General features: G+C 31.0%; 1 protein-coding gene across 2 annotated transcripts in view; it reads right to left on the reverse strand.

Annotated features, from left to right (window-relative positions):
- chas (chascon) overlaps window positions 1-15,527 on the reverse strand; it is a 219,825-nt gene that overhangs the window by 201,730 nt on the left and 2,568 nt on the right. For both annotated transcript variants that reach the window (XM_070635286.1, XM_070635285.1), the window contains exon 2: window positions 2,194-2,576. The gene's annotated coding sequence lies outside the window, so the exon portion shown is untranslated. The remainder of the gene's footprint in view (window positions 1-2,193; window positions 2,577-15,527) is intronic.

Genomic DNA, 15,527 nt, shown 5'->3' on the forward strand with positions numbered 1-15,527 from the left:
CAGATTTGTGCTAAAATGATCTACTCAAAACCAACATAGTAGCCGGAATGGATAGATAAATGTTGGAAATAAATGAAAATGAAGCTTATAGGGAAGCTCTTGATCAAAATACCGCCATAAATAAATAACATTCTAAAATTCCAAGCAAAAATTTTTATAAATCAAAACTATACCACATTCACAAATTCTCATGTCTTACGTCAATTCTACAACTTGTACTCAACATGTTGACCATTTAAAGAGGATGAAAAAAATTTTTTAGCTTCAAACATCACATAGCGAAAATATGATGTAATTAGAGATTTAAAATTATTTTGGTCAAGTGGTGCTAGTGACAAGTTTTAAGTCAATCATTACGCGATTTTTTACTGTTGACTTTCATGATTAATTTAAAGCGATTTTCATGTTTTAAAATGTAGAATCGTTGTACATGGGATTTATGTCAAACACTTGATGTATTCATAAGAGTATTTATTTATATGAGTTAATATGCTTGACCTTCAACCCACTTGAAAAATGTTTATAAATGAGAAATGAAGCTATCAGCAATGATGATTCTACTTAACATCCTGTCTATCTTTCTTTCTCGTCATCATCTTAATCATCAAGTTTTATAAAGAAATTCAATTGTTTATCTCTTCTGTTCATTTTAATATGACGTAATTTTTCAATTCTTGGCAGTTTTTAAGAAAAGAAACAGTTTTTCGCGGTAATTCAAGACTTTTGCTGTTTAGGTGGCTGACTTTTTAAGAGGATGAATGTGCGAAAATGTTTCTATTATTTATCTTTAATTGGTATTCCTGATAATTTAGACATAAAAATTGTTTTATAGTTTGATGTTCATGGATGTTTTGTTATAAGATTCATGATAGGAATATGTTTAGTTGAAGTGATTCAATGTTAAAGAGTCGATTCTGTATTGAGATTTCTGGATCTATATTATGTGTCTCCAATGTAATGGACAGATACAATCGTAAAAATAGTAGAAATTGACTAGTAGAAAAGAGCCTAATTCTGGACATTAACTGTAGATTGTTCTATTTTTGGAAGCAAATAAAAAAATATGGAACTCATCTCGATCAGACAAAGAACATGCCTTCATGCTACAGTGATATGGCTACAGTATCAAAAAGCATTCTCTTTTTCTGAGGGTACGGAGTGTTAATGGATTCTAAACTCCATTTGGCTAACAATTGAAGCCTTGTGTTACATGGGTTCAGAAAACATTTACATGCAACTATAATAATTTTATGGTCTAGGTACAAAACTGACAAACCTAACTAGATAAGACTCCAATAGTATCAAACCAAATTTTAGTGCAACAAACTCTATTTTAATACAGCTCTTAATGCCACCAAATTGAATAAATAACAAATTTTTGTGATTTAAATCAACAGAAAACAACTAATCAAATTTTCTTAATTTTTTCAATGAATCAATATACTATCAAAATAAAATCAAAATGCATTAACAGTAAAATTTCACACATAAAATCGATTACAAATTTACGACACATATTAAATTACAAATAACCCAAAAAACAAACTTTCTTGAAATAATCATCGAAATTTAATAAAAATTTATAGACACTCAGGAGACCAAAAAAAAGTCAACATCACATAAAACTGTACGAAAATCGATACTTGTAAATCAGCTAATACGCCATAAAAAATAAGATGCGTTTCCAATAAAATAAATCGTAAATTTATGATCAGATGTTTTACTATTGGTATTCAAAAAATTATTTCTTAACATCACATATCGTAGAAAAATATTAATTTTGAATTAAAAATCTTTTCATTTTCATCACTCACAGCAGTTTGTCTCACAACTTGAGATCCTTTTTTTAACTGAATGGATGTGCAACAATGACATCAGAGAGTGAATAATGATGAAGAAGAAGTAAAAAAATAATTAAATTTATATTTGCCGTGACAGAGCAGAAATGATTCAATGAACTGTGAGCTTTTATAGAAATTAAAAAAATAAAATATCATTTATAAAATCTCATATTAAGAATTGAATAAATAAATAAATAAAAAAATGAATAAGTTAATAAACTCCAGAGCTAGTTCCAGACATGTTTTACAACAGACAAATATGTATAGACTCACATATATATGTACTTCACTTAAATTACAATATATTAAGTATAAAAATAGATTGACAGTGAAATTTAATTTGATAACTTACCAAATATGGGATGAATCTCTTGTTATATCCTTGACAGAGGATTGAAATTCTTTCTCAACACACGCACAAAATTGAACTTTTTTATTTCTTCTCTTTACAACACAAACAACTTCTTTTTTCTCTATTTTATCTTGGATGGAGCAATATACAGCACAAGAAATAAATTCACTTCTGTTTTATCCTCTTTCTAAATAAGCAAACTGAATCTTTTTTGATGATCTGATGGCTCCAAAATTGTAAAAAACTTTATATTATTTTGAATTGTGATCAAATTGACATTTTTTGTAGTTTATTCCACTGCTCGAATAAATAATACTAAAGTTTTTTTTGTATATAGACACTTCACATATCGAACAATTCGACACCTACAACACACGACGACGCTTTTTGATGGAATGAAAGATATTCAAAACAAAAAAAAAATATATTAAAAAGAACATTCAGTCACTTCATATTCATATTTTTTATATTTTTTCAAACCCATTCGATTGTTTGTGCGAATAAAATGAGGCTCTTGTCGAGTAAAATGTTCTATCGACAGCTCAACTATCTTGCGCATTTAATAATTCACAAAAGTAGACAATATGAGAATCTAAGTTTTGAATAAACAGCAATATAATAGATTCATCAAGTCAATTATCTATTTCAATGATTTTTTATGTGCTTGTTGAGTGCCACTGATTTTGTGTTGTTCTTCAATCATTTATCAATTGGGTTGATTTATTGAGTTTTGGTTTTGGTGGTGGTTTTGTTGTCGAGAGTTGTGAAATCAGAGTTGTGTTGATGGGAGGTAAACAGGAATTTGAACAAAGGTCACTTAGTATTGGCAATTGACAGACGGAAGTCAACAATAGATCCAGCGTTAAGAATCATCTGAGGGATGCCATGGTTCATAACTGATCTGTGCGGGCAGCGTAGTAAGTAAGTAAGAACAAAAGTCAAGTAAACTGTGAGCTGTGACTCAATAAAAAGGCCTTTTCAAAGTGTTTCAAAAAATTTTCAAAAAGTTCTAAATTGATAACTTTAAGAAAAAGAAAATTCCTGAAACCCATGAATGATTAATTCGAGGATTGAAAATATTTCAATCTCGAGATTGAATATAGAATTGAGATTGACCCAAATGTGAATTCCTTCTAGATTTCAGACATGCATAGTAAAAAATCATAACAATCCCGAACAGACTCGAGTATATTCATGAACAAGCTAACCTAAGTAAGTATGATTATTGTTTAGTGCGGAGTTTCAGTCTGCATTTTTGCGTCACTCTTTCACTTTTCATTCAATACCTCAAACAAAAATACATCAATAATCCTCTCAACAACTCTGAGTAAGCATAAATCCATCTTTCAAACATTTTTCTTCTCTATTTGTTTCACTTATGAATCAAGTGTTCAAAAATAATATTATTTGTGTTTTGTTATGACATGCCACCGTCAAAAAAAAATACATCACCGGCTTATTTGAAAGTGAAATAATCAATCATGTGGTAAGGTACACAAGTTTAATTATGAGAAATGAATTGAAATTATGGTAAAATGTCAAGCTACTTATGATCACATAGATTGAAAGAAATTTCATTTTACTATGACAGCCAATAATCACATGATCATTTATATTATAATTAACTAATCGAAATGTAATAAAAATTGAAATTTTGATGGATTTTTTAGATGATTAGTTTCAAGGTTTTTCATAATTTATTAGTTTGAGTAGGATGGAAGCTGATGGACGATAATTTTATTTAATGATAATAACGGCAATTTTAATAATTTGCATTTTATTTTTTAAGTTTTGTCTCTGAAGATGCTCAATCAGGAGAATAATACAGTTGGAATCGATTTCAATTTGCCTTTATAATTTCAAAATTGAGGACTTTTTTGACAAATTAGGTGACGAAAAAATTAATGATTTTTCAAGATATTAAGTAAAAAAAAATCATTTAAAACTTTTAAAACAGATTTCCGAGAAAGAAATTTCACTCCAAAATCAACAATTCATTCAATCATCCAAAAAAGGCATGTCAAAACTATTTTTATGATAGGAAGCTTTCGTCACATTTCATTCCCTTTCATTTATTTGATTAGAAATTAAAAAGATTTAATAAAAATTCACAAATCATCTTGGTCATGTCAGCGCCCAACAAAGGAAGTTCGTAATAAAATGAATTGAAATGTCGAGAAAAAAAATCCGCTCTACAAAAATCAACGAAAGCGAAACTAAAACGCTCAAGTCCAAGAAAGACTTGAAAAAACAGATCAGAGAAAGAGAAACAAAAAATTCCCATCGCATCCGATTGCGAAAATGTGCGATAATCAGCATAATGTTGATGTTAATACCGACTTGATAATTTTTATCGTCTCTTTCTTTTCGCTTTTATGCATTGCGTAATGCAACAATAGCACTTAATAAATGATTTTTGATTATTGTTTGCACACGTTTTTCACATTTATTGCTTGATTTCCCGTCTAAACATATTCATAGTTGTTATATAGCATGTATTTATGTATGTTCATATTGGGAGAGATCAATAAGTAATAATTTATAAGATGAGGCTCTTTTGCGTATTTTAGAGATTTTCAAATTTTGTGATTTAAAAGCATTTTGGGTATTTATTTCAATTTTATAAAGGAATTCAAAGTTTTAACACAAAATGACTTGGGAACGTTCACTCAGAGTTCATTCGACCATACGGAATTGAACATGCTCCCGAGTGGAAAACATGATATAATGTCTGGTTATTAATTAGAGAAACAGTCGACTATAAAATCTATTAAAGTCAAGTTATTCACTCAGGGTTAATGTGAATAATATAATTTGTAAAATTGCATTCTAAATTTTTCACAAAAAGTTCAAGTTTTTGACCGTTTGTTTTTAACATTTTTGTATTAATACATAAAGGTTCACTTATCAAATATGTAAAAGTTGCCAAATTCAGTTCATATCTAGGACACAAATTCGGGTCAATTTAATCAAAAACTATGAAATGATATGCAAAAAATTGCCTTAATTGCCAAAAATCAACAATTATCAAGATATATTTCAGTGACATTCAAACATGTTTAAAATTGAAAAGTGAATGATGAAGATAAAGAAAAAAATAAACAAATTTAATTTTTTTATTGAAAATCTGATTAATTTCTAAATTAATCCACTAATATGATTATTCATGCCTTCCATAAATTGACGAAAAAAAAAAATTTCAAATTGCATAACAGAAATCAATGCAACATGAATAAATATGGAAATAGATCAGCCGGTTACATATTGTTATCTATCATGCAACAAATAAGAAGCATCACAATGATCATTAATTTATTTAAAAGTCGGAACAGCTGTCTCCATATGAATGACAGTCATTCAATCTCACGCGGTCAGTGAGAAAAGTATTTCACTTGTTATTAGGTGTATCATGTTAACTAACTAACCAGTGTATTTATTTCAACTGACGACTGCCTTATTGTACAAAACAAAAACACAACAAGACGAAAACAGATTTAAATGAACGCAGCCATTAGATCTCACGCAAATGCAATCACCATTCAAAAATTATTTTTTTTTTTTTTCATCTATAAACTGCTTCATGTTTTAAAGCCTAATTGACTGTAAATGGACAGCCAGCATGTGAGCTTGTATGCGTGTCTGTAAGTCTGACTAAGGCAAAAGAAAGCTCGATGAATGAATTTCTCATAATATAGTTAAGTAAGTTAGCAGTAATAACGTGAAAATATTTTCATAGACATTTTTGGGATGCTTTAGATACGAGTGGAAGAGACAAGTGATTTGGTCACGGTAATCATATTAATTTGACGTGTTGTAAGTTGGAATTAATTGAAAAATTAACTGGTGACAAATGAACGAATCAAATAATTTCTTTGATTTAATCAATGAATATTTATAGGAGTTATTATTGAGTAAGTCAGATGATTGAGATTTGGTTTCTGTTGTGGATGTTTCACGCGATTGTTGCAATAATGAAAGGGGGATGATTTTCTATAAAATGATAAAGAATGCTACAGACTTGATCTATTGAACACGTCTTAGGATATTTAAAGCGGTCACCTAGGATACAGAATGTCAGAACCAATTCCAGAAACATACCCCTGAATTTGGATTTGGGTCAGAATTAGGGGTCGAAAAATTACTAAATCTAAGTGAATTTTAGCATTTGTTAGATCATTCGATTGCTTTAACTCCCCTAATGATACCGCCATCCATTCACCAAAATTGACACATACTTAACATACTAGATGTTAACAGTTACCGCCATAACAGTAGTGTTGAAGAAACTCTCAAGCAAAAATCAATCAACACTGCCGATTTATTTGCAATCGCTTACGATAATTAATAAGATATTCGCTTGCTTTATGCAAAACGCTCACAGTTTGCATTCAAATTTCTTAACATATTCAATTCAATCGCAGCACATTTGAATGAATTTGTAATCAAATTTTTTAGACATTAATTATCCAGCTGTTCCATACATTAGAATTAAATACTTCATGTGCAACATTATTCCCCGCAAATATCTCATCGATTCCAATAAACACTTCAGAAAATAGAAATCATTTAATTTATTAGGAATTTTTAAGTGCACCATGATAATGAACATGCTACTATGTATTAATTACCATTTCTGTATCCATAAATTCCACATATGAATTACAAACAGTCCAAAAGGAAAATAATAAGTAACACACATTCCATATCAAGGTTACAATCAAAAACAATAATATTAAAAATAATAAAAAAATTGAGACATGCATTCAGTTATAAACGTCGTCTATGTTTTATGCGTGGTTGCAAAATTTAATTCGATTATTGGCTTAAAGGTTTTAAGGAAGTAAAATAACACCACATATGAGTACAATTGAGTTAGAAACAATTATCAAATTTCTATTGATTAATACATAACTTTTTTTCAGAGTTGACACATTTTAAAATGTCAATACGAGGTAGTCGTGGAATAATTAATTCAAATAGATTAACTGAATTAATTTCCTCATCAATTTCTATCATTCAACCTCTAAAACCACATGGATGAGATTATCGGCGAGACACAACACATGCAATATAAAAATTGTTTATTTTGTATTAAGCTAGATAACGATGTAAATGAAAGATTTAGAGATTGAATTGTAATAAAATGCAAAACTGAAATTGTCAATACAAGGTGACGTGAGCTTTTAATAATTGAATTTTAATTTACTTTTTACAGTATTTTTTTACTCGTAAAATTTGCATCTCAATTAAAAAAAAATTGAATTTTATTTGTAGCTGAATTTAAGCTGAATTTATATGGAATAAGTAAGTTATTCCGTGAAATATGAGATAATTTTGAGTCAACAATAAACTCAAGATTTTTTAAGTCATAGAGCCCAAGTGAACAGGTTTTAATTTGACTAGTTTGTAAAATTAGCTTTAGGGACGACTATCGCATCTAGTAGACATTAGAGATTGAATATATCAAACAGTATTATGAAAGCTTTTTGTATCCCCCTTGAGAATCTACCCCGTGCAACACGATGTAGTCACTAGGATGTCGCTTTGTTGCAGTATTGACGCCAAGCCATAGAGGTTGTCCGGACGGCTATATTACAACTAATTTCGATTGAAATTTCCGATCAGTTGTCACGATGCGGTCAAAGTAACTTTGCGTTAAAACGTCGCAGTATCCTAACGAAGGCATGGTGCGGCTCGGAAAATAGTATTGCAATAAATTGACAAAACTACTTAAGATGCAATAAACATCAAAGTAAGCAATAAACATTCAATTGCAAAATCTCGTACCAGAAAGTCTCTAGTGCATCCATCAAATTAATTTTTTTATGTTTTTCAATTTCACATTTAATTTAAATTTCATAATTCAAAAATTCCTTTCATTTTTATTTCTATTATCTTCTCGTTGCCCCCTCAACCCATGCCTGTCAACTACGATGAGCTTGCAATAATTTCCATATGAAATAATTTTTTACTTGTGCATTTTTAGTGCAACAGTGCCAGCAGTGCGGCAATCAACAATCACTTTTGCTTTACCATTTTTAAAATTAAAATAAAAAGCTATCCGCATTGCATCGTTGAGCGGCTACTGCATATCAAAAATATAAAATTGTGTGTGTACGACAATCAGCTTTTTTGCATCGTTTTTGTACGTCAATGGCTATTTTTGTATCATAGTGATGATGTAATGCTGAATAGTCTAAATTGCACATTATTATGACACATTAAGGTAGCTTAATAGAGAATCAATAGAGAATGCGACAACAGAGAAATCGGGACATATTTGTTGAGGTTTCTTGAGGCTTTATTTGATGTAGAAATTCTTGCATGCCATAACTTAACAATTAATCATCAAATTTGCGGTAATTATATTTCAACTTAAAAAAACTTACGCTTTTTAATGTAAATGAATTTTTTTTGTTATGCTTCTTTGACAGCCTCATTCGTCTTTCACTCATTTTTCTCGTTAATTTATGCAGGCTGTTTTGCCAGCTACAGTAATTCTATCACTTCTTTAAGTCAATTGATTGATGGCACAAAATTGGTTGTTTGATGAAAAAATAAATTCGCATATAAATTTATACATGATCAAATGCAACGTTTTGTGCATTTTAATGAACATTTTGTCGCCAACTAGCACTGACACTTGTTTAACATGATCGGAAACATTTAAGTTGAATTAATTACTGTACTTGAAAAATGCATTCGAGGAAAAATTTAAAAGTTTACTGGAATTTTAGCTTTTAAAATTCAAAGATGCAAATAATGATGCAAAAACGATGCAAAAGATGCAAAAATGCTTTGTTTTGAATATTTTAAAGTTCTAAGGAAGCCAATTGAATATTTCTGAAAATTTAAAAATGCAAAAAAAGACGCAAAAACTTAAACTTCAAAGTTATGTTTAGAAAACACAGTTAACCCATGAATAGACTTTCTTATGGCACACCCGAGAGACAAACAATAAAAATTACAATTGTAAACAATACATTGCATTTAATTCATCACACATATTCCATGTTAACTACATTATGTATTCCAATTCAACTTGATTCAAATTCAATGTCAAAGGTAAAGGAATTCAGATAAACTCAAATGGAAGTTTCTGCAAGTAGCAATTTAATGCTTTTTCGTGATGATTTATGCCTCGTTTATGTATGGCTGTGATTTATTAATACTTTTAAAAACAGATTATAATATAAATCTTATTATGAATGAATGCACCGAAGAAGATCATGAGAAACGTTTTGTCAAGTTTACATAGATTTAGTAGTTTGATGATGTATTTAAATGTGACAATAAATTTTGTTGACTTTTAGGATGCTCGACGAATCAAATGTCAGAAAGGAATAAGAAGGAATTATAGTTACTATTGCCGTGTTAGCGAAAAGACGTGAAATTGTCTTGACGGCACTGTGGATCCTGATTTCACGAACAACACAAATGAAGAAGGTTTTACCATGGAGCTTATAAGGCGTTAGCGGAGCTTCTAAGGCTTTAGCAGAGTTTGAATAGCTTCATGATGGAGTTTTCTTCATTTATATCGCTTGGGTTTCGACCCATTTTATGTCAAAAAATGCGGTTTGTCGCACATTGCCATTCGGAATTTAGAGTAATCCATGCTTATCTTAAGCAATTCATTCAAACTGATAACTTAACAGCCAAAAACCCGGTCCACTTCGTAATTTATTATCAAAGCATCAACCTTTAATCTCTTCATTACAGTTTCTGATCATATCGCATCCATATCGTCCCTCACGAGAGTCATAAAATAAATTATCTTAAAATAAATTTTTCAAGCATATGAAAAACGCAAATAAAGAAACAGTTTTTAAAATGCAAAATATGGAAAAAGAGATATGAAAAAAAAAAAAATTATTGCTTAGTCTTAAATGGTCATCCTCGATTCGCTCACTGCTGTGTGTTTCCATCTTCTTGATGTTGCGTTGATTTTCTAATAAGCATTTTGCATTGTGATTAATTTTTTATGAGAAACAAAAAAACACACAAGCAACAAAGTCCATTAAAGGAGACCCCTATTGAGGCATTCGGAATGCAAAACTGCAAAATTTAATTGCATGGTTCACTTTTGTTTTCTTTAGCGCCATCGATGGTCTTTAATCTTTCAGCAGAACTTAATGGATATGAAATTATTGTTTCTTCAGAATTCATCTTAATCGTGATTGATTGTTTTTTCGTTAAAATAATAAAGGGTGAACGAATGATGAGCAGCATCAATCAATGATAGACGCGAATTTTATGAGAGGATTTTTTATGAGTTCTGACTGTTAACAACTTAATTATTGGTGTGAATGATCGAATTCCATTCTTTAGTGCAGTGTCTTCTATTTTTGTTAGATATTATCAGAGCGTATTCAGGGTGGAAATTTGGGTTCAAAATTTTGAGAAGAATTTTTCATTTTTTTTTTGGAATTTTCGAAATAAAGTTTCAAATTTTAAGTCAAAAAATATCCAAAATAATATTTCAATTTAAGTCTTAGCTATTTAAATTTCTAAAAACCCTTAGAAATTAACAATTTTGAGATTTTTTTAAGACGTTTAAATCTAATTCCAAATTTCATTAATTTAAGAATCAACATCAAAAATCACTTCAAAACAACTAAGATACTTCATAAAAACCAGTCATATCTCACCAATATTAAGCACAAAATTTACCAAAAATCTTCTCATAATCCAAAGAAGGAATTCTAAAACTACCCAATTTTTATTGATTTCTATCCACACACTAACTTTTTAGATCCCAAATGAGCTAATGGCCTTCTCTATTTATAAAAAGTCATAAAACAAGAAATTCTCATCCATAAAAATCCGCTTTTTTTTCGAGTCGATCAACCAATATTTATCGATTATCGCTTCATTTCTTTAATTAATAGAGGACATAATAGAATGAAGCGTGACTGAATATTGAAGATTCAATAGAAAGAACTTTTCTCGTTGATTTTATGGGAGTTGGAAGCATGAATGATGATCAAGGAGATGTTAAATTAAATAAGTGTACGTTTGTGGTTTTTTGCTAAGCCATAATCACTTATTAGTTGCTAATTTTAAGAATTTTTATGAGAAATATAACTTTGTTGTGCAGATAAATATGGGTTGTTAAGCTTTATAATTTTTGAAATTAGGGAGACAAAATGTGCTGTTGGGAAACATGAAGCTACTGGAAAATTGTCGAATTTAAGTTTTTAATTTTTTTAAAAAGTTTCAAAATTTCAAAAAAAATGCAAAAAATTTCAAAATGATACAAAGTGCCAGAAAGATGCAAAAATGTATAAAAGATGCAAAAATATCAAAAAGATACAAAAACGTCAAAAAGCTGCAAAAACTTTAAAAAGATGCAAAAATTCTAAAATTATCAAAAAGATGCGAAATACACAAAACTGAGACTCTCAAAATGTTTACAAAGAACTCCTTTAAATTTGAACTTTCTATCTAAATTGCCAATAAATCTGATTAAAATCCATTAAAAATCTAATAAAATTATCATATCCAAAAATTTCTAAACCCATTAAACAGTTTGAATTCAATCCAAAACACATTTATAAATTTTATTGCAGCAAACCGTATAAAAACGCCATATTCGATGACATTTTATTACATTATTACACGCTTTTATTCAAGTCACTCTGTTTGTCTGCGTCAAATCTTGGAATCGATTTTTCGACCACTTCTGTTGCTCCTATTGAGCTCAAAATTTTTCTACATGTGTATTCTCGATGACAATACAATATTTAGGCATTTTGAAATCTCAAGAATTCTTAATTATGCTATAATTAATTAAATAACATTTGAGATGGGAAAAAAATCCGATGTCAATTAAGTATATTTCAAATGTATATGAATTAGACCATATATAAGGTTGAAAACCAGTTTCTATGATTTATTGTGCATTGATTAATAATACTAGCTATTAATTATGTTCAATATAGTATTCGTTCAAAGTATTTTTGGAAGAGAAAAAACAAAGTTAAGTATTTTTCTCATGGAATATTTAAAATTCAAAAAACCGTTATTGTTTGAATCTTAAAAAACCGTTAAATTAAAATGAAATTTCCATCAAAATTTATTCAGTAATATTGAATCGGGACATATTGAATCTGGATCATGATGTTATGGAAATAGTGTGTCCGGATGTTAACTGAATTTTAACATAATGTGCCTGGATGTTACTGGATCTTGCTATATTGTATACATATGGTTCTAGATGTTACTGGATCTTCCTAAACTGTATAAATATGGTCTTGGATTTTACTGGATCTTAATATACTGTATAAATATGGTCCTGGATGTTACTGGATCTTGATCTACTGTATAAATACGGTTCTGGATGTTACTGGATCTTGATATACTGTATAAATATGGTCCTGGATGTTACTGGATCTTAATATACTGTATAAATATGGTCCTGGATGTTACTGGATCTTAATATACTGTATAAATATGGTCCTGGATGTTACTGGATCTTGATCTACTGTATAAATACGGTTCTGGATGTTACTGGATCTTGATATACTGTATAAATACGGTTCTGGATGTTACTGGATCTTGATATACTGTATAAATACGGTTCTGGATGTTACTGGATCTTGATATACTGTATAAATATGGTCCTGGATGTTACTGGATCTTAATATACTGTATAAATATGGTCCTGGATGTTACTGGATCTTGATCTACTGTATAAATATGGTCCTGGATGTTACTGGATCTTAATATACTGTATAAATATGGTCCTGGATGTTACTGGATCTTGATCTACTGTATAAATACGGTTCTGGATGTTACTGGATCTTGATGTACTGTATAAATACGGTTCTGGATGTTACTGGATCTTGATATACTGTATAAATATGGTCCTGGATGTTACTGGATCTTGATGTACTGTATAAATACGGTTCTGGATGTTACTGGATCTTGATCTACTTTATAAATATGGTCCTGGATGTTACTGGATCTTGATCTACTGTATAAATATGGTTCTGGATGTTACTGGATGTTACTGGATCTTTCGGGCGAACGAAGCGAAGCGAAGTGGAGTCCGACACTACTGTGACCTATCCACAGTCGGGCGAACGAAGCGAAGCGAAGTGGAGTCCGACACTACTGTGACCTATCCACAGTCGGGCGAACGAAGCGAAGCGAAGTGTAGTCCGACACTACTGTGACCTATCCACAGTCGGGCGAACGAAGCGAAGCGAAGTGGAGTCCGACACTACTGTGACCTATCCACAGTCGGGCGAACGAAGCGAAGCGAAGTGGAGTCCGACACTACTGTGACCTATCCACAGTCGGGCGAACGAAGCGAAGCGAAGTGGAGTCCGACACTACTGTGACCTATCCACAGTCGGGCGAACGAAGCGAAGCGAAGTGGAGTCCGACACTACTGTGACCTATCCACAGTCGGGCGAACGAAGCGAAGCGAAGTGGAGTCCGACACTACTGTGACCTATCCACAGTCGGGCGAACGAAGCGAAGCGAAGTGGAGTCCGACACTACTGTGACCTATCCACAGTCGGGCGAACGAAGCGAAGCGAAGTGGAGTCCGACACTACTGTGACCTATCCACAGTCGGGCGAACGAAGCGAAGCGAAGTGGAGTCCGACACTACTGTGACCTATCCACAGTCGGGCGAACGAAGCGAAGCGAAGTGGAGTCCGACACTACTGTGACCTATCCACAGTCGGGCGAACGAAGCGAAGCGAAGTGGAGTCCGACACTACTGTGACCTATCCACAGTCGGGCGAACGAAGCGAAGCGAAGTGGAGTCCGACACTACTGTGACCTATCCACAGTCGGGCGAACGAAGCGAAGCGAAGTGGAGTCCGACATTACTGTGACCTATCCACAGTCGGGCGAACGAAACGAATCGAAATGAACCGTCACCGAAATATTTTAAGTATTTACGTAAACGAATTGAATACACATGGGTCGAAAAATCTATTACTTGATATGACTAAAAAGGATAAAATAAATTTATATAAAAAAAAACTTTTTTTAAAAAGTACACGCTTTTATTCATGAGTGAACTAAAAAGAAGAAAATAATTTTTTTCCGGACACACAAATATAAAACAAAATTTTTAACTAAAAATAAAAGCGTGGGGCGCTCATAATAGACATAATATTATACATTCTTAGTTACTTGGACATTCAAGCCAACTGCTCAACAAGGTATAACAAGCAGATTTCCTCTAATAGGTATTAATATGTAAATTGATAAGATTCTATTTTAGCACTAAAAAGAAAAGTTAAATTACTTCACAAATAATTAGGAAATTGTAAGCAAGTATCCTGAACAGACAAGGAGCATGCTCATGAGGTTGGTCATATAGTTGAGCATGTTCAATTACATTAATTGAGTATACATATAAGCACGCTCATGAAAATGAGAATATTCATTGTCTGCTCTGTCGACTACTGTAAATGGTAAACGCTGACATTTATACAATTTCAAGACTATGTCCAAGTAACTAAGAATGTATAACATTATGTCTATTATGAGCGCCCCACGCTTTTATTTTTAGTTAAAAATTTTGTTTTATATTTGTGTGTCCGGAAAAAAATTATTTTCTTCTTTTTAGTTCACTCATGAATAAAAGCGTGTACTTTTTAAAAAAAGTTTTTTTTATATAAATTTATTTAGCTAATATTTCAAAAACAATTATCACACACAAAAAATATTTTTTAAGGTTGTGCAAAGACCATCTTCAGTACAATCAATGACACACAAAAATTAAACAAATGAGAAAAAATATAAAATAATATTATTTCACAAGTTCTCATTAAGTAAAAATAAGTCAAACATGATTGTTAAAGTATGGTCAATGATGACGGTATTATTGTGGCGATTCCTCATTGAAATTGAGTCTCGTATCCTTGAACATTAATTGATTATTTTTGTTAATCTTTCTCTTTATGATTCTTTTACGATTTTTCTCGCAGATTCTGTTAACAGCTTGTAAATGATTTAAAATTCTTGGGAACATCCAGTCAAATCCCATAACAATAACAATAATATAATTAAAGACTCATCACACCGCGAAACATACAGGAAAAAGAAGAAATTTAAGCATTAATAAGACGTCTGTATAGCATCATGAAAAGAATCTCTCACATTCTAATTTTTAGGTCGTGGGCTTTTAAACATAACCCCAAAAAAATAAAATATTACGCATCATCAACCTTTAATCGGATGTCTTTCATATGTGAAATGTCTTAATTTTATAAATTAATGTCATAGAATTTCTTTTTACATGTAATTAAGGAACACTGGCTGATGCCACACGCGGCAACACATTGTGCGAATCAATAACTAATTCCACT

The sequence above is a fragment of the Chironomus tepperi genome, unplaced genomic scaffold (genome assembly GCF_022539635.2).
Source record: "Chironomus tepperi strain 1889 unplaced genomic scaffold, CSIRO-AGI_Ctep_v1 contig_87, whole genome shotgun sequence".
Classification (NCBI taxonomy): domain Eukaryota; kingdom Metazoa; phylum Arthropoda; class Insecta; order Diptera; family Chironomidae; genus Chironomus; species Chironomus tepperi.